This window comes from Trichosurus vulpecula, chromosome 1 (genome assembly GCF_011100635.1).
Source record: "Trichosurus vulpecula isolate mTriVul1 chromosome 1, mTriVul1.pri, whole genome shotgun sequence".
NCBI lineage: Eukaryota > Metazoa > Chordata > Mammalia > Diprotodontia > Phalangeridae > Trichosurus > Trichosurus vulpecula.
In genome coordinates, this window is record NC_050573.1 from 324,973,924 (window position 1) to 324,995,757 (window position 21,834).

Consider the following 21,834-nt stretch of genomic DNA (forward strand, 5'->3'; position numbering starts at 1 on the left):
ATTGAAAAAATGCTCTCCCTATTGATTGGAGAAATGCAAATTAAAACAATTCTGAGTTACTACCTCAAATCATTAGATAGGCTAATAGCAAAGAAAAGGTAAATGACAAATGTTGGTTGGGATGTGGGAGAAATTAAATATTAATGGACTGTTGGTGGAGCTGTGAATTGATTCAACAATTTTGTAGAGCAATTTGGAACTAGGCCCAAAGGACTATAAAGCCCTGTGAATTAGCAACTACTACTAAAAGGACTTATATGTACAAAAATATTTCTAGCAGCAGCTCTTTTCTGGGGACAAAGGATTAGGAATTGAAGGGATGCCCATCAATTGGGGAAAGGCTGGACAAATTGTTGTATGTGATTATGATGGAATTCTAGAAGTAATGATGAGAACAGGATGCTCTCAGAGAAACCTGGAAAGAATTATATGGGCTGATGTAAAGTGAAATGTACTGAGTACAAATAACAGCAATATTGTAAGACAATCAATTGTCCATGACTTAGCTATTCTCCCAATACAGTGATCCAAGACAACACTGAAGGACTTATGATGAAAAATGTGATCTATCCACAGTGAAGGAACTTGTAGTGTCTGAATACAGATTCAAGCGTTTTTTTTTTTTTACTTTATTTTTCTTGAGGTTTTTTGTCTACCTTTACTTTCACAACATGGCTGTTATGGATATGTTTTGCATGACTAGACATATATCAAATTTCTTTTGTTCTCAATCAGGGGTAGTGGGGAGGGAGAAAGGGAGACAATTTAAATTCAAAGTTTTAAAAACTAAGGTTAAAATTGTTTTTACATGTAACTGGGAAAGAATAAAATATCAAATATATTAAATAAAGAAAGAAAAGGAAATGATAACATATAACTAGGTGTTTAATGGCATGATTTAAAACATTAATAAAGCAGGAGTTAGACGAAAACTTGCAAAAGAAGGAAATGACAAATGATATTTGTTTTCAGGCAAAGCTTTTTCAATGCTGTAATCTTTTCTGGTATTGCTACTTTTTAATATATGCTTATTAAAGAACTCAAAATGACAGAATAGACAGGTCCAGGGATACAAGATAATCTCTTAATCTTACATTATCAAGAACATTCAACTTACATGGAACATGGAAGTAGAATGGCACTTTCCACTCAGTGATGAACATTTTCACACATGGTAATAACCTTTACAACCCAGTGATTGTGAATCATTTTAGAACATCTTCCAAATTCCATTTCCAGCCCTCCATCAAGCAATTTCTTATTTACATTGTCTTGAACTTTCTCACCCTAAAGTTTCAAACAAATACTACCCAGTTCTTTCCCTACATCCTCTAGAATGCCTGTTCCAGAGACAATAAATGTCCCTTCATTTTTAATTCTTTCTTTTCTCACTCCTTACATCTATTAGTTATTACTAAAACCTTGGAACCCTCCAGATGACATAGCTTTTGGTGACACTCTTTGCAGTACCTTCACTCATTATCTTGGTTTACTGGTTGAAATGGAGAATTTGGAATATTCCTTGCTACCCATTGCCTCTTCCATGTTCCCTTCATTGCCTTTTCTCCATCACTCAGTAACTTCTCTTCCTTTGAGTTTCCTTTAATTCATATCTACCAATCAATCAAAACCCTTGTAGCAGTTGTCTACAGATCTCAGGAGATTCTCCTTCCTTCCTCAATGTTTGGAACATGGCTTACAATTTTTCTCTTTCCCAATTCCTGCCCTCAGAAAAGACTTCAACATACATAACGACTCTCTCTCAAACTCCATAACCAATCAATTCCTTAATCTTTACACTTAGCAGGGCCTATTCCTCCACCCCACTTCAGCCATTCACAAAGATTTTCACACCTTTATCACCACTCCCAAATGTAACACCTTTATGTCCAAAATCCTTAAATCCCATTATCTGAACTTAGCTCATAGCTTTTCACCCATTCCTCAGCTTTCCTTTACAAAAATATTACTTATTATCTGTACCATGATCTCCAATGCCTTCACCTTTCAATTTTTCCCAGACTATCTCTCCTGAATGCTTTTCTACTTTTCCCCAGCTTGATGCACTGTTGAACTAATTCAGCTATACATTCTCCTACACTCTTGAATCTTTAGCCCCTTTATCATAACATCAGTTAGGCCCACCAAGTCTCAGCTTTATATCACTCCCACCATTTGCCACCTTTGCTGCTATACATGTGCTGCTGAACAATGATGGAGAAAATCACACAACTATTCTGACTAATTCCATTACAAATTTATGTTACACAACTTCAATTATGTGCTCATTGCTTCTAGGCAATCCTACTATACCTTCCTTATAAATTCATCATCATTCTCTCCATAGGACGTCTTCTATACTTTTTCATCCCTCCTCAAAATTTCCATCCTCATTTTCCTTATACCCTCTCAGCAGAGATCCTGGCTTCATACTTTACAGAAAACAATGAGGCCTCCATATTCTCTCCTCTTTTTCATCTCCCATCACTCAGATGCCTTCTGTCACACTCTCCATCTTCACCCCTTTCTCACATGATAAAATGGCTTTACTCCTTACCAAAGATAACCCCTCTACATGTTGAAGTACTCCTATTCCATCCTGTCTCTTTTAACAGATTGTTAATCCCCATTCTATAACCTATTTTTATTCTCTCCTTTCTGATGATTCATTTCTTATTGCCTACAAATATGCCTACTTTCCCAAAAGTGAAAAAAAAACCTTGACTTGGTCCTTCCATCCCTGCTATCACTCCAAATCTCTTTAGCACTATTACTGGTCCTCAAAAAGGCATCTATGTTAAATGGCTCCACATTCTTACTACTCTTTTCTTAACCCTTTATAATTTGGCTTCTTTTCTAATCATTATAGCATTCCACCAAAGCTGTTCTATCCAAAACTACCACTTATCCCTTAGTTGACTAATCCAGTGCTCTTCCCCCCCCCCAATTTTCACTCTCCTAGATGTCTTTGCAGCTTTGACATGTTGATGGCCCTGGTGGAAAACTAGTCACTGCCCCTAGCTAGCCACTGACCCCACACCCAATATTCCAATGTCCTCATATGCCTCATTACCTCACTAGAGCAGCAGGCATCCCCATGATTTCCACCACATCCATCGAGTCCCAGACAGTACTGCAATAGCCAGCCAAAGAAAGCAGCACCAACAAGATGTTGATCAGGATGTTTGACTGCTAAAACCACAAGCAAACTTTTCCTAAATTGGCACCTGTGTAGTAATAATGAAGGGTTATCCTTATGCAAACTTTTGATGTGGCAGGGCTTATTTCTATACATTAACACCCCCCACCCCGAGTGGGCTTTTCTGTATGCACTTGGGGTAGCCACATGCACTGTTCCACCAAGGCAAGGCCCCCTCCCATATTACCAAACTATTAATATTCATATATTCTGTAATACATAGTCATATGTTCTGTTATGTAATTTGCATCATTTACTCAATAAAAATCCCTGTCTTGCTTTGCTAAACTGCTAGTTCCTCTAAGGAGTCTAGCCAACTTATTGGGAGAGTAATCCTCAATAAATGCTTTCTGCTGGGTGGGAGATAGTCTGACTCTGAATTATTTCATTAAGACCCCACAATACACCTTGACACTGCAACAGCCCTCTCTCCCTGATTCTCTCTTTGCTATACATTTTCAGGATTCTAAACTTACTTATTTGAGTTTCTTCTCTGGAACCTTTGCTGAATTCTCTACCAGATCACTCCCTCTAACCATAGCAGTCTCTCAGCATTCTGTCCAGGGCCCTCTTCTCCTCTTCCTTTATACTACTTTACTTGGTGATCTCATCAGTTCCAATGACTTTAATTATCATCTCTATGGTGATGATTCTCAAATCTATCCTGCTATATCCAAACTTCCTGCTGACCTCCAATCTCAAATATCCTACTGCCTTTCAAATACCTCTAACTGAATGTCCAGTAGACATTTTTATCTAAACATGTTCAAGTCAAGATTTGTTATCTTTCCTCTAAACCATCACCCCACCTGATCTTTTCTATTATTACAGAAAGTAACATCATCCTCTTATTCTTTCAAGATCACAACCTGGGAGTTATCCTCTATACTCACTCTCTTTTGTCCCACCTCTATAATCAAGCTGTTTCCAAACTCTATTGATTCTACCTTTGCAACATCTCTAACATAACACTTCCATCTTCCCTCTGACACTGACACCTTGCTAGTACAAGCCTTTAACACCTCATGGCTATGCTATTGCAAAAGCCTGCTTGTAGGGCTACCTGCCTCAAGTCTCTTTCCACTCCAATTCATCCTATCTTTAGCCACCCAAGTGATTTTCCCAAACTGAAAAGTTGATCTTGTCACTCTCTTTTGGCTTCCTTTTGCCACCAGGATTAAATACAAAATAGTCGTTAGCATTCAAAGCCTTTTACAATGTAGTTTTGACTTTTCCTGTGTTCTTATAACTTAGTAACTACCATTTATTATTTGATTCAGTGAGACTTGCTTCAGATCATTTCCTTGAACAAGAAATGGACTTCCTGCCTTTTTCTTGAGCAAAGTCCATCTCTCATCACAGATATTTTCTTTGCCTGTCTCCCATGCCTCAAATACTTTTCCTTTTCTGCTCCACTTCACTGGCTTCTTTGAAGCCTCACCTAAAATCCCATCCCAAGAAAATAAGTCCTCTTAGTCCTTTCATTTTGTCAATTATTTTTCCTATTTGTCCTGTACATAGCTTGCTTTGTATATATTTGTTTGCATATTGTCTTCCTCATTAGATTGTAAATCCCTTGAGGAGAGGGACTGTCTTTTGTCTTTTCTAGTATACTAAAGTTAGTGCTTAATGCAAAGCATGGTATACAGTAGATACTTAATAAATATTGATTGACAATTATTGGGTCTCATATAGCTATGATTTGAATTTATTAGGCTTGCATAAAACAATTAATTCTTTGAAAAGCATGAGGCATTTTATCTATCAATGTTTCACACCTCAGAAATATGATTGAACAAATTTTGTGTAATATCTCCTACAGTGTCATATGGAAACTAATGTGAAATCATATCAGTAAAAGACAATCAAGTTCTAAAATCTTTCAGGTTCCATGAAATGGTTGGATGTAGACATAGTCACAGCTACTCCTCACAAAAACCAGTTAGAGGGGGCAGCTAGGTGGCACGGTGAGTACAGCATCAGCCCTGGAGTCAGGAGGACCTGAGTTCAAATCCAGCCTCAGACACTTGACACACTTGCTAGCTGTGTGACCTTGAGTAAGTCACTTAACCCCAACTGCCCTCCTGTGACCTTGGGTAAGTCACTTAACCCCAACTGCCCTCCTGTGACCTTGGGTAAGTCACTTAACCCCAACTGCCCTCCCTTCCCTCCTCCAAAAAAAGAAAAAGATAAAGCCCAGGTAGCACTTGGGAAACTATGAAAGTTGTTTGTTTGAATGCTCAAGGAGAATGTCAAGAACATTTATGAAAGTTGTAACTTCCAGAAATGAAATATTTTGCAAAGTTTTATTGGAGACCCATGTGTAACACAATTTAAAATGATATCATTGTTTTTAACCAGCTCACATAGTATAACAGTTTTAAAAAGGTCATAACTATTGGCATATGTTGATGAAAAGTTGACAAGAGAGGTCAGCTCAGCTCAATTCAATAGATTTAATAAGCATCTAACCTCTGCTGTGTACATATCCAAATAGCCCCTCCAACTTTAGAAGCTCATATTATATTGGGGTTGGGAATGGATTTAATATATGCTCAAGTAAATACAAATAATATATAAAGTAATATAAAATAATATCTAGGGAAAAAGTGCTGACAACTGATGTGGTATCTCTAAGCTTCTTTCCCTTGAAAAGTACCTAGTATGATACTAGTTCATTAAGTCACTGGAACACTGCCTTGTTGTAGCAGAGAGGCTTAAGGAGCGCAATGAAACTATGAGCTATGCCGTGGAAGGTTAGCTAAGAAGGACAGGTCATAGTAGAGAGTTTTGACAAAAAGTGATTCACTGGAAAAGGAAATGGCATATCATTCAAGTATCTTTGCCAAGAAAACCCCATGGACAATATTAAAATGATAAAAGATATGACACTAGGAGATAAGTCCCTTAGATCACAAAGTGTCCAATATGCTAATGGAGAAGAACAGAAGACATCTACAAGTAACTCCAATACTAACAAAGAAGGGTTCAAAGCCAAAAGGGAACTCAGGTATGGATGTGTCTGGTCATGAAAAGAAAGTCCAATACTATAAAGATCAATATTGCATAGGAACCTGACATGTAAGATATACGAACCAAGATAAGTTGGATATGGTCAAATAGGAGATGAAAAGTTTAAAAGTTGACATCTTGCATATCAGTGAGCTTAAATGGACAGGAATGGGTAAATTTAATTCAGGTTATCACTATATATCTTACTGTAGGCAAGAAACCCTCAGAGAAATGGAGTCCTCCTCATTGTCAATAAAAGGGTGAGAAAAATAGTACTGGGCTATAATCTCAAAAATGATGGAATGGAGAGGGAGAGCCAAGATGGCACAGAAAAAGCAGGGACCTACCTGAGCCCTCCCCCAAACCTCATCAATCAATAACTCAGAACAAATTCTAGAGTAGCAGACCACATAAAAGGATGGAATGAAACAATTTTCCAGCCCAAAAACACTCAGAATGTCAGCAGGAAAGGTCTGTTGCACCAGAGAATGGATCACAGTACAGTAAAGGATGAGCTAGCTCAGACTAGAACCCACGAGACCAAGAGAATGCCTTGTGAGTGACTGAATCACCAGCAGCAGTAGCAGTGTCTGGAATTCTTAGCCCAGAGACATTAAGGGGTTGAAAAACTGCTCAGAAGATTACAAGAGGTCCCTTTGTTGGCACTGGGGGAAGGATTCTGTTGCATTGCCCATAATTTAATCCGAGTCACAGTCCTGGGTCTCAATCTTATGGCAAGGGGCTGCACCAGCATATGAAAACTTGCAGCCACAGGTGGGTTGGACCATGGTCACAATTGCAGGGTGGAAAAGTGTTTGTGGTCCTGATAGAAGAGTTTACAGTACAGGAAAGTAGTAAACACACTTCTCTCTAGATCATAACACCTTGGAAGAGCTCAAAACTTATAGGTACTCATAATTACCTCTGAAAACAGTTGCACATAAAAAGCCCTGAAGCTTGGTACAGTGCCTCCTCCACTTCAGAACCAGAGCCCTATTTATCATAGAGTTACAAGTCAAGACATAGACTGGAAAATGAACAAATAGTAGAAAAAATCCTGACTATAGAAAGTTACTATGTCAACTGGAAAGATCAAAACACAAACTCAGAAGAAGACAACAAAGTCAAAAATCCTACATCCAAATCCTTAAGGAAAAATATTAATTGACCCTAGGCCATGGAAGAGCACAAAATGACTTTTAAGAATCAAGAAAGAGAGGTAGAGGAAAAATTGTGAAGAGAAAAGTGAATGATGCAAGGAAATCATGAAAAATGATTCAACAGCTTGATAAAGGAGGTACAAAAAATCCTGAAGAAAACAATACCTTAAAAAACAGAATATAGCAAATTCAAAAGGATATACAAAAATTAAGTGAAGAGAAAAACTCTTTAAAAAGCAGAACTGATCATATGGGGAAAAATATATGAAAAATCAGAGAAGAAAAGAACTCCTTAAAAAGTAGAATTTGCCAGATGGAAAATAAGATACAAAATCAAAATGAAGAAAATAATTCCTTAATAAATGGACCAATGAAGTTCATGATTCCATGAGATATCAACACACAGTAAAACAAAGTCAAAAGGACAAAAAACAAAAGAAAAGAAAATGTGAAGTATCACTTTGGGTAAAAAAAAAAAAAAACTGCCCTGGAAAATAGAGTAAGGAGAGGTAATTTAATAATTATTGTACTACCTGAAAGTAATGATAAAAAAAAGAACCCACACATCATGTTGCAAGAAATTATCAAGGAAAACTGCCTTGATATCTTTGAACCAGAGGAAATAGAAATTGAAATCACCTCAGAAAAGATGTTCCAAAATGAAAGCTCCCAGGAATATTATAGAAAAATTCAAGAGTTCACAGTTCAAGGAGAAAATTTTACAAGCAGAAAAAAAGAAAAAAATTCAAATACCTTATAGCCACAGTCAAGATAACACTACATTTAACAATTTCTATGTTAAAGGAACTGAGAGCTTGGAGTTTGGCACACTGGAGGGCAAAAGAGTTAGGATGACAACCAAGAATCTCCTCCAAAGCAAAACTGACTATAATCCTTCAGGGAAAAATAAACATTCAGTGAAATAGAGGACTTTCAAGCATTACTGATGAAAAGACCAGAGCTACATAGAAAATTTCACTTTCAAATACAAGACTCAAGAGAAACATAAAAAGGTACACAGGAAAGGGAAGTCATGAAGGCCATATTAAGGTTGAACTTTTCACATTCCTACATGAGAAAATGGTACTTGTAGCTCCTAAAACTTTCATATTATTAGGGCAGTTAGGAGTATAAATAGACAGAAAATACAGTTGTGAGTTGAATATGAGGGGATGATTATCTAAAAAATAAAATTAAATTAATTGGTGAGAAAGAAGAATGCATTAAGAGAAGGAGAAAGAGAGAGGTAGAATGGGGCAAATTATCTGACATAAAAGAAGCCCAAAAGAGATTTTACAGTGGAGAAGATGGGGGAATGAAGGAAGAGAGCACATCAATCTTGCTCTCACTGGAAATGGCTCAAAGGGCCATAACATACACACTCTGTTGAGTATAGAAATCTATCTTACCATACTGGAAAGTAGGAGAGGAATGGAATAAGAGAAATGGGGACGGCAGATTGGAGGTGAAAGTCAGAAGCGAAACACTTTTGAAAATGGACAGGATGAAAAAAGAAAGTTCAATTAATGGGGAAATAAGGATGGAGGGAAATACATAGTAATCATTACTATGGAAAAAATTATAGCAGGTTTCTCTGATAAAGACCTTATTTCACAATATGTAGCAAACTGAGTCAAATTTATAAAAAATAAGAGGCATTGCTCAATTGATAAACGACCAAAGGATATTAACAGGCAATTTAAAGACAAAGCAATCAAGGTTATCTATAGTCATATGAAAAAATGCTCTAAATCACTATTTAATCAATAGTGATTTAAAGAATTGCAAATGAAGAATATGGCAGAGTAGAAGCAGGGACCTGCTTAAGCTTGCCCCCCAAACCCCTCAAAATAACTATAAAAATGACTCTAAACAAATTCTAGAGCATCAGAAGCCACAAAATTACAGAGTGAAACAAATTTCTAGCCCAAGACAATATGAAAGGCTGACAGGAAAGTTCTACTGCACTGGGCTCAGAGCAGGGGGCACCCCAGCATGGGCCAAGCTGGTATAGATGGCACTGGAGCAGGCCTCAGGGCACTGAATCACTGGCAGCTGAGCAGTTTCCAGACTTGTCAACCCACAAAATCCAAAGACAGCTTCAAAGGTCAGTGAGAAAGGTATCTCAGCTGGGTGAGAGAGGAGGCATGGTCTGGCCTTAGCACAGGGTGGTGGCAGTCACTGCTTCAGCAGCGGCTGCTTCTGGAGCTCTAGACTTACAGACTATGGGGGAACTGAGCAGCTGATCTGAGTTTCAGTCCAGGGGTGAAGAGGTGCACTGGTTTGTCTGAGCTTGTGGCACTGTGGAGAGGGAATCTTCCTCAAAGTCTAAGGCAGAAAAGAGTGTTTGTGGGTGCTCACACACCAGAGGACAGGCCTGGAGAAGAGTAAACACCTCTCCTATGATCATACCACTTTGAAAGAACTGAAAATTTACAGATCCCTAGAAATTTCTCTTAAAACAGATGCAAACTCCTGAAAACTCCTGAAGCTTGGGGCAGTGCATCTTCTACTTAACAAAGAGCTCAAAAGTAAAGTAATTGGCCAGGAAAATGAGCAAATGGGGGGGGGGAATGAGACTATAGAAACTTAATTTCTTGGTGAAAAGGAATTTTCATACATTCTTGGTGACATGTAAGATCAAAGCATACAACAAGAGGAAGACAGAGATCCTACATTCAAAGCCTCCAAGAAAAATATGAAATGCTCTCAGACTGTGGAAGAGCTCAAAAAGGATTTGGAAAAGCAAGTAAGAGAAGTAGAAGAAAAATTGGAAAGAGAAATGAGAGTGATGCAAGAAAACCATGAAAAACAAGTCAACCACTAGCTAAAGGAAACCTGAAAAAATACTGAAGAAAATAACACCTTAAAAATAGACTTACCCAAATGGCAAAAGAGCTCCAAAAATCCAATGAGGAGAAGAATGCCTTAAAAGGCAGAATTTGCCTAATGGAAAAGGAGTTGCAAAAGATCACTGAAGAAAATGCCACCTTAAAAATTATATTGAAGCAAGTGGAAGCTAGTGACTTTATGAGAAATCAAGATATTTTAAAACACAACCAAATGTATGAAGAAATGGAAGACAATGTGAAATATCTCATTGGAAAAACTACTGACCTGGAGAATAGATCCAAGAGAGATAATTTAAAAATTATTGGCCTACCTGTAAGCCATGATAAAAAAAAGAGCCTACATATCATCTTTCAAGAAATTACCAAGGAAAACTGCCCTGATATTCTAGAGTCAGAGGGTAAAATAAAAATGGAAAGAATCCACCAATCACCTTCTGAAAAAGATCCCAAAAAGAAAACTCCTAGGAATATTGTAGCCTAATTCCAGAGTTCCCAGGTCAAGGAGAAAACATTGCAAGCAGCCAGAAGGAAACACAATCAGGACAATACATGATCTAGGAGCGTTTACATTAAGGGATTGAAGGGCTTGGAATATGATATTCTGGAGGTCAAAGGAGCTAGGATTAAAACCAAGAATCACCTACCCAGCAAAACTGAGTATAATACCACAGCGCAAAATATGGATTTTCAGTAAAACAGAGAACTTCCAAGTTTTCTTGATGAAAAGACCAGAGCTGAATAGAAAATTTGACTTTCAAACACAAGAATCAAGAGAAGCATGAAAAGGTAAACAAGAAAGAGAAATCATAAGGGACTTACTAAAGTTGAACTCTTTGTTTACATTCCTACATGGAAAGATGATGTGAGTAGTTCATGAGACCTTTCCCAGTATTAGGGTAGTTGAAGGTAATATACATACATACATACACACACACACACACACACACACACACACACACATATATATGTATATATAATACATATATATATATGCATAATACATATATATATGTATATAATACATATATGTATATATAATACATATATATGTATATATAATACATATATATGTATATATAATACATATATATGTATATATAATACATATATATGTATATATAATACATATATGTACATATATATATAGACAGAAGGTACAGGGTGAGCTGAATATGAAGGGATGATATCTAAAAAAATACAATTAAATTAAGGGATGAAAGAGGGATATATTGAGAGGGAACAAAGGAGAGATAGAATGGGGTAAATTATCTCACCTAAAAGTGGCAAGAACAAAACAGTTCTGTTGGAAGTGAAGAGGGGGCAGGTGAGGAATGAATGAATCTTGCTCTCATCAGATTTGACTTGAGAAGGGAGTAACATACATACTCCATTGGGTATGTTACCCCACAAGAAAGTAGCGGGAAGGGTATAAAAAGGGGGCATGATAGAAGGTAGGACAGGTAGGGGAAAGAAGTAATCAAAAGCAAATACTTTTGAAAAGGGACAGGGTCAAGAGAGAAAATTAAATATAAGGGGACAGGATAGGATGGAGGGAAATATAGTTAGTCTTTCACAACATGAGTATTGTGAAAGTGTTTTACATAATGATACATGTGTGGCCTATGTTGAATTGCTTGCCTTCTTAGGGAGGATGTGTGGGGAGGGAAGATAGGAGAGAATTTGGAACTCAAATTTTTATAAGCAGATGCTCAAAAAAGTTATTTTTTCATGCAACTGGGAAATAAGATATGCGGTCAGTGCTCCACAGAAATCTATCTAGCCCTACAAGAAAGTAAAGTGAAAGGGGATGGGGAAAATTGGGGTGATAGAAGGGAGGGCTTACTGGGGAATGGGACAATCAGAATATATGCCATTTTGGAGTAGGGTGGAGGGTAATGATGGGTCAAAATCTGTAACTCAAAATCTTGTGAAATCAATGTTGAAAACTAAAAAAATATATTAAATAATAACATATGGAATTAAAAATAGAATGGAGGCAGTGGAAGCTTGTGACTTTATGAAAGATCAAGATATTATAAAACAGAACCAAAAATGAAAAACTAGAAGACAATGTGAAATATCTCATTGGAAAAACTACTGACCGGGAGGATAGATCCAGGAGAAATAATTTAAAAATTGTTGGACAACCTGAAAGCCATGATAACAAAAAGAGCCTAGATATCATCTTTTAAGATATTATCAAGGAAAACTGCCATGATATTCTAGAAGCAGAGGGTAAAATAGAAATAGAAAGAATCAACCAGTCACCTCCTGAAAAAGATCCCAAATAGAAAACTCCTAGGAATATTGTAGCCTAATTCCAGAGTTCCCAGGTCAAGGAGAAAACATTGCAAGCAGCCAGAAGGAAACACAATCAGGACAATACAAGATCTAGGAGCTTCTACATTAAGGGACTGAAGGGCTTGGAATATGATATTCTGGAGGTCAAAGGAGGTAGGATTAAAACCAAGAATCACCTACCCAGCAAAACTGAGTATAATACCACAGCGCAAAATATGGATTTTCAGTAAAACAGAGAACTTCCAAGTTTTCTTGATGAAAAGACCAGAGCTGAATAGAAAATTTGACTGCCAAATACAAGAATCAAGAGAAGCATGAAAAGGTAAACAGGAAAGAGAAATCATAAGGAACTTACAAAGGTTAACTGTTTTGTTTACATTCCTAAATGGAAAGATGATATTTGTAACTCATGAAACCTTTTTCAATATTAGGGTAGTTGAAGGGAATACACACACACACACACACACAAACACACACACACACTCATATATACATATATATATATATATATATATATATATATATATATATATATATATATATATATATATATATATATATAAACAGAAGGCACAGGTTGAGTTGAATATGAAGGGATGGTATCTAAAAATAAACAAATACAATTAAGGGGTGAGAGAGCAATATATTGGGAGAAGGAGAAAGGGAGAGACAGAATGGAGGAAATTATCTCACATAAAAGTGTCATGAAAAGCATTTCTATTGGAAAGGAAGAGGGGGCGGGTGAAGGAGAATGAGTGAATCTTGCTCTCACTGGTTTTGAGTTAATGAGGGAAGAACATACACACTCAATTGGGTATCTTATCCTACAGGAAAGTAGGGAGGAATGGGATAAGATAGGGAGGATGAAAGAAGGGAAGGCAGAGTGGGGGAAGAAGTAATCAATAGCAAACACTTTTTAAAAGGGACAGGATCAAGGGAGAAAATTGAATAAAGGGGGACAGTACAGGTTGGGGAGAAATAAATTAATCTTTCACAACATGACTGTTATTGAAGTGTTCTGCATAATGCTACATGTGTGGCCTATGTTGAATTGCTTGCCTTCTCAAGGAGGGTGGGTGTGGAGGAAAGAAGGGAGAGAATTTGGAACTCAAAATTCTATAAACAAATGCTCAAAAAAAGTTTTTTTTTACATGCAACTGGGAAATAAGATATATAAGCAATAGGGCATAGGAATCTACCTTGCCATACAAGAAAGTAAGGGGAAAGGGGATACTGGGGGTGGGGGGGGGTAATGGGGTGACAGAAGGGAGGGCAGACTGGGGAAAAGGGCAATCAGAATATAACTGATCTTGGAATGTGGGGGGGGGAGGGTCGAAATGGGGAGAATATTTTTAACTGAAATTCTTCTGGAAATCAATGTTGCAAACTAAAAAACATTAAATAATAAAACAATTAAAAAATAAATTACTCCATCAGCTTGATGGAATTATTGGGTAGCTAGCCTTTGGCTGGCTGAAAGTTTAGTTGGTCCTAGTAGCTTTTCAAAAGCAAACTAGCTAGCTCGTGCTTTGTGCTTTCAAAACAGAGCTAGCGATGAAGAAAAAAAAATCAGCTCCAGAGAGGGAGAATTCTTTCCTGTGTGCCTCTTCCAAGGCAGAGGAGATTGGGAAGAATATTTTTTCTTCTCCTTCCCTCATTCTCAATAGCATCTTGCAGAGACTCTGTGTGCAGTAGAGAAGAGGCCCAGAGAGTCAAGCTATAAAGTCCATTTGAGTTGTACAGAGGGAGCAGGTCCAGAGAGTCCAACAGAGCAATCTGCCCAGCCAATATGTTGTTCCAGGTGGAACAGCATGAGGACACCATGAGAAGAGAAAATACATCTGGACCCAACGGTGCTGGAGGTGAGAGCTGCCTTGGCCGTGTGATGTCCCTTCATTTGGGCCTCACTACTGCTGTCAGGAGTGTGCTGGAACCAGTTTGTTGTGCCTAATACAAAAAGTTCAGTTTTCAAGGTGATTATTTACACCTCAGAAATTGATAAACACTACAAATAATGAGTTGATTTATTGGTTGGCTGATTTTCTAGACTTTAAATAGTGATGAAAAAAGTTACTAATGCACATTAAACTTAAAAATGTGATCTTCATATATTATTTTTCAGAGAACCTGTTGTTAAATGTTTACCAGCATACTTCCAAATGTGAGCTATGCTCACATGCCCATTCTTCCCACTGCTGTTGTGTGTATTTGTGGGAGAGGAAACCCAAGTTCATGGTTTATGAGTGAAGTGTTTTGTGGCTTTTGTCCTTACTATGCCATTTCAGTAAGTACTTTTACTTTTAACTAATTATATTAAAGATCTGCATTTGCAAAAAAAAAAAAGAAGAAGAAGAAATCTATCTTGCCCTACAGGAAAATAGAAAGGAAAAAAATAAGAGAAGGGGAGCAGTGATAGAAGGGAGAGCAAATTGTAGGAAAGGGTAATCAGAACATATGCTCTCCTGCGGTGGAGGGAGGGGAGAGATGGGGAGAAAATTTGGAATTCAAACTCTTGTGGAAGTGAATGTTGAAAACTGAAAATAAATTTTAAAAAGAATTGCAAATGAAAACAATTCTTGAGTTACTACTATATACCTATCAGATTGTCTAATATGACAGAAAAAAAGAAAATTACAAATGTTGGAGGGGATGTGAGAAAATCAAAACACTAATGTACTGTTGCTGAAGTTGTATATAAATTCAACCATTCTGGAGAGCAATTTGGAAAGATGCCCAAAGGGCTATAAAATCATGCATACCTTTTGACCAAGCAATACCAGTACTAAGTCTATCTGCTAAAGAGATGAAAAAAAAAAACCAACCTACATGTAAAAAATATTTATAACATCACTTTTAGTGGCAGCTGAGGATGGGAAATTGAGGAAATAGAGGAAATACATTAATTGGGGAATGGCTAAAAAGTAAGAAATAAGGAAAATGCTTTCAAGAAATCCTGGAAAGACTTACATGAAGTGAAGCAAAATGAAATGAGCAGAATCAGGAGAACATTGTGCACAGAATCAACAATGTTGTATGATGATCTACTGTGGATAACTTAGCTATTCTCAGCAATACAATAATCCAAGACAATTGTGAAGGTCTTAGGAGAAAAGATGCTGTACATCTCCAGAAAAAGAACTGGGGGAACTTGAATGCAGATCAAAGATTCTTTTTTCTTCACTTTCTTTCTTTTTATTGTCTGTGTTTTCTTTCACAGAATGACTTACATGGATATGTGTTTTGCACGACTACATATGCATAACTATGTCAAATTACTTGCCTCCAATGATTGGAGGAGGGTGGGAGAGAATTTGCAACTCATTTTTAAAATAATGTTAAAATAGTTGTTACATATAATTCAGAAAAATAAAACATTAAATTAAAAAACAATAACAGAATGATATCTCCTTGAATCAAAGGCAAACCATTCAACATCATAGTCACACAAGTCTATGCTCCAGCCACTGTTCCTAAAGAGGCTGAAGTCTATCAGCTCTATGAAGACCTACAACATCTTTTAGAAGTAACATCACATCCCCCACCAAAAAAATTACATTGTTCATAGAGTATTATAATATTAAGGTAAAAAATTAAAAGATAATTGAAATAATAGGCAAGCTTGTCCTTTGAGTACAAATAAAGCAGGGCAGAGACCAACAATAGACGCTAGAGTTTTCTCAAGCTAATTTGCTGGTCATGACAAACATTTTTTTTAAATAATCCTAAAGGTGACTCTATACATGAATATCACCAGATGGTCAATATAGAAATCAGAATGAATATAGACTTTGCAGCAAAAGGTGGAAAATCTCTATACAGTCAGTTAAAATAAGACCTTGAACTAACCATAAGCTTATTATTGCAATATTCAGACTGAAATTTAAGAAAGTAAGGAAAATCATACACACATATGTATGTATATGTATGTATATATATATGCATATATATGTGTAGATATATATATATATATTATATATAAGTAGATATAGAGCTATCTATCTCTCTATATCTCATTTATATACAAAGATATGACTGAAATAACATCCATTATAAATATGAGGTAGAAGCGATAAATGGATTTAAGGCATTAGAATTAGTGGATAGAGTGCCTGAAGAACTATGTACAGAACTTTATAACATTGTACAGAAGACAGTAAGAAAAACCAAAAAAAAAACCCACTTTCCAGAGAAAAAGTAGAGCCAGAAAGAAACACAGAAGTCTGATGAGGCTCTACAAAAATCTGGGGAAAGAAGAAAAGCAAAAGGTAAAGGAAAAAGGGAAAGGTATAAACAATTGAATGCAGAATCCCAGATAATAGCCAGGAGAGGTAACAAGGTTTCCTTAAATGAGCAATGCAAAGAAAGAGTTAGTAACTTTTATTAAATTCTAACAACTGCCTTCTTACAATGGATTGAATTTTAAACTGTATTTGGAAAGGGGAATATCAGGACAGAAGAATGTTAATGTAAATTTTTATATGATTCTTTCACAACCTGATAGCTTTTTTATTTGTTAGCTAACTTTTTGCAAGTGGTTTGACAATGTGGATAACAATTGTACCCAACCAACACAACTCTTATTAGTGAGACTTTGCTGTCTGAGGTGAAACCTTTTGGGACTGAATTTGCTTTTTGAGTTTCATTTTCAGTTTTGTTGTGTCCTTGAATCAATGTTTCACTTCTCCAGGGAAAATGTCAGCAGCTCAGTGAGAGTCAGGTCTGTGACCTACATCCAATGGATATCTTTCCTGGGGAAAAAGTTAGGAGGGTGACCTTGGAAAGGCCATGGTAGGCCTCTCTTGATTCAGTTTCTCATACATCTTTCCACGTGGTTATTTCTGAGTCTGGCTGTGGTATCCTGCCATTCACTTGGTTGTTTATATTATTCTCATCCCCAAATCAATTAGAACTAAGGTTGCTTTCATTGTTCTTTTCCCTTGGGCTTAGGCCTGAAGTTAAAGTGGATGTCAACCTATTTCTTCCTCTTATCGCAAAATTTCTATAATCAGGACAGGTCCTTCTTCATATAATTAATCTTACATTTACCTTAGCACCCCCTGCTGTTTTCAATCTGAGATTCCATGCTCTGAATAACTAAATAAATGAGTAGTTTGCCTTATCATCTGCTTTTTCATAGTTATATATTCATGTGTGAAATCCTTATACTTTTCAAAATGTTATGGGAATAACTAGACAAAAATGTAAGAGTTTGCAGTACTAGAATATACATGTAGTATTTACTTATATTTAATTTAATTTAATATATTTCTATTTAAATCTGAAACATCTTCAGTTTTGCTTAAAAAAAAAACATTACCTGGAATGACTTACATGAACTCATGCAAAGTGGAGTCGGCAAAACCAGAACATTGTACACAGTGACAGCAATACTGTGCAAAGATCAACTGTGAATGACCTAGCTATTTTTAGCAATTCAGTGATCCAAGACAATCTCAAAGGACTCATGATGAAAGATGCTATCCACATGTGGAGAAACAATTCATGGAGTAAAAATCTACATTTTTACTCCATGAATTGTTTCTCCACATGTGGATTGAAGCACACTGTTTTCCTCCTTATTTTTTCATGTTTTTCTTTTCTCTTTTGATCTGTTTCTATTTTTTACAACATGACTAATATGGAAATATGTTTTTATGTTATTGCACAGATATAACCTATATCTAATTGCTTACTGTCTTAGAAAGGGGTGAAGTGAAAGAAAGAGGGAAAAATCTGAAACTCCAAATTAAAAAAAGTTATGTTAAAAATGGTCTTTACATGAAATTGGAAAAAATATTATTTTAGAAAAGAAGAGGATTAACCTTAAAGGACAACATCTTATACAATGTCCTGTGCTTCCTTGAAGGGAATTCATTTTTTTTAAACTTAGGGCTATTGTTTAACATGGGATAAACACTTGCATATACAGCATGCCCTGAAATACAGGCAAATTGCACAAGAATTTGAAAGAAGGTTCATTAGACTATGGTTACATTTGATACAATCTAGAATTATTTATTTACCCTATTCAGACATTCCACCACAGCCTTTTGTTATAACAAGCACCTTTTGGGTGAATTCATTTGTGAAATCATTAAACTTAGGCATAGAAGTTACGTACCTTTAAAGGGTGTTGTTATTAGATCCTTAGCAGCACCCCATTTTCCAGATAGGAATGCACAGTCTAATTTTTTTCCCGTAAGCTTTACAGACATCATGAGTTTTGTGCTCTTGATTCAAATATTATGATATCTCTGTGCATTTATTTGATACTTTTTTATTGATATGTGCTTGAGAAAGCACCTTGGTAAAAATATAAATATCTTTTTATTTAAAAACATTTTAAAGTAATAAGTGCAGAAGATTGTTACAAATTAAGTATCTTTGGCTCTGTTCTTAGAGTGGCAGAAAATTGTGTTTAGGAAGATTGTTTTCTTTCATATTAGGGTATTTGATTAGAATTTGTTATTATCTAATGTTTTTGCTTTAAATCATATCTATAATATTTTAACATTTTTCATTACATTAATATTTTTATTTCATTGCAAGATTTATGAAATTTGGTATCCCTGTGTTCTATTTTTAGCTTTTGTCTACTTTTAAGTATTTTCTTGCCTATGTGACTGTTGTTATTTTAGACAAACTGCATTTTCATAAGAAGCATAATTTATGTCAGACATAACCTTAATGAGACACATTCTCTCAATTTTTCTTTCCTCTATGAAAGATAGTTAAGTGCCTCTAAGTCTACAATAATACTGAAATACTTCTAAGCAGTCCTGGTAGTACATATACCTGCTCAAGAAATTTCTAATGATTAGTTACAATTAATTTCTAATAAAAATACAAAAAGTTGCTGCTAAAACCAAATTGTGTATTTAATTAAATCAGGATGGATGATGAGACTAACTTTATCCACTGTTCCATGCACCAACACCAAATGATTGAAAAGCCAGCAAAACAATTCATTCACTCTAGTAATGCTGCATGCCTGTTGTTGACAGCATGGAATCTGTACATTCTTCTTTGAGTGATATGCAATAATTTGAAATCGAGTTCATGTAAGGTACTATGTTAAACAGTGGGGCTCAATTGTGCGTGTGTGTGTGTGCGTGTGTGTGTGTGTGTGTGTGTGTGAAAAAACCAAAAGAGGCGACTGTTCCTTTGGAAAATTTGGTTTTAGATTTACTGTCCTGAGAAATTAGATGTACATTTTTGCTGCTATTCATTGTCACACAGATGACAACAGATACTTTTCAGAATGTTGCCAAATTATTCAAATATCATGGAAAATATAAGGTGGCAAATGCCAGACAGAGACCACACATTGTTATTCTTTCCAAAGTCACTGTGCCAAGGTGAAGAACGTGGCTTAAATAAGTACATTAGTAAATATCAAATTCATAACCATAAGAGTTCATTTTACAAGTCAGATTCTCATAGATTCTTTTAGATTCCCCCTTCAGCCTGTTGTAGGCAATGTCTAAAGCAACTATCTGATTTAGATGAAAATAGGAGAAGCAAGGATTACAGAAAAATGTAAATTATCTGGTATAGGGGCTCCAATCTGATGTTCTTGTTAGAGCTATATGGTTTGAGCTAGTTTTCATCACATGACCTATTTATTGGCAAAGCAAATATTAAATGGTATTGGAATTCCTTTTGCAAGTAAATTTTAACAGAAAGACAATCTCTACATGAAACCTGAACTGGAGAAGCAGATTTTCTAGAAGTTTCTCTGAGAACCCATCTATTCCAGAATGCCTCGGAGGGGAGATTTCCAGAAAACCAGACAAATGAAGTAGATGTCCTCAGATAGTAACATGAGATTCTGGAGACATAAGATATGTTGGACTGATGAAATGGTTGGGGGAGTTAGTTATCCTTTCTTTTCATTTCTTCACTATGTACCATTTTTCTTTATAAGGCCTACTGCTGGAAAATGCCCCCAATGGCTTCTGTCAATATGTCAGTCATTTTTTTTTCCTCTTCTCTTCATACTATCCCTATCATGGTGAGCCTAATAGTTAAAAACCCTGATGAAGTGTTTAATACCTCTGGTGGTCTGATCCCTATCCTTCCCACCCCACCTTGGTGGGCCTTTTTGAGTTGGTTGCCCTTTATCTTTGGGGATACTGTCTGCCCTCTCCTTCAGGGACTATTCTTCCTCCTTGTCTGTACCTGGCTTCTTTAAATTTTTTGGTGCATGGGTAGGGGGAAATTAAGTGTTGCCTATGTGTCCCTTCTCATAGTGGGGTCCCTGTTACTGATACTGAAATGGGCCAGCAGCTCATCAGACTCCTCAATGCCTACTTTTATCAGTGATATAATTTTCCTTGACCAAGTGCAGCTGACCTGGCCTGATCCCAGGATTGTAGGTTGCCCAATAGAGATTGAAAACAGTTAAAAGAGAATTATTGAAACTAGCTAAAAAAGAAAAGAGAGAAAATGGATCTTCTGTTCTGATGTTATGTTACCACCCCAGAGCTTCCCCCAGCCTTCTCTATAGACGTTCAGTTATTATGTAAAACAAGTCATGTAACAGCTTCTTGTGGCTGTGCCTTCCATGAGAATCTCTTTCTGTTGAAATATATTTAATTTTGCTCCCCTCTTGGGCCCTCCTCCACCTTGGTGCTGCATGATAGCCCTAGATTGCACTTACCTTGCTTCAGTTAAAAGACCCTAGTTGTTGTTTTGGCAGTCTTCTTTATTTCAGGTTGACACAGGGAATCAGTAGAACGCATTGTAACACAAATTGGATTTTGAGTCAGAGGACTTTGGTTTGACTCCTGGCTTTGTTGTTAATTAGTTGTGACTTTCACGCTCACCCGCACACATGTATGTATATATATATATATATATATATATATATATATATATATATATATATATATACATGTATAGGTATGTGTGTATATATATATATATACATATGTATGTGTATGAATATATACATACATATGTGTGTTATATTATATATATAATATATTGTATATATGATATTTTTCCTCACTTTCTTAAATTTCAGTTTATGTTTCCTATAAAAAATATTAGTGGGAGTGTTAGTTCTGACTTTACCCAGTCAATTAACAACTCTAGGTCTCAGTTTTTTTATCTGTGAAATGAGGAAATTGGCCTAGACAGCCTCTAACATACCTTTCAACTTCAACAATCTATGCTTTAAGATGGATTTCAAAAAACATAGCACAAGTGTGTTCTAGTACTAGAATAGAAAGACCTTTACACACTGGCAAGTCAGGTATATCAAGAATTGAATCCCATTTAATAGCTATGTGGTCTGGAGCAAGTT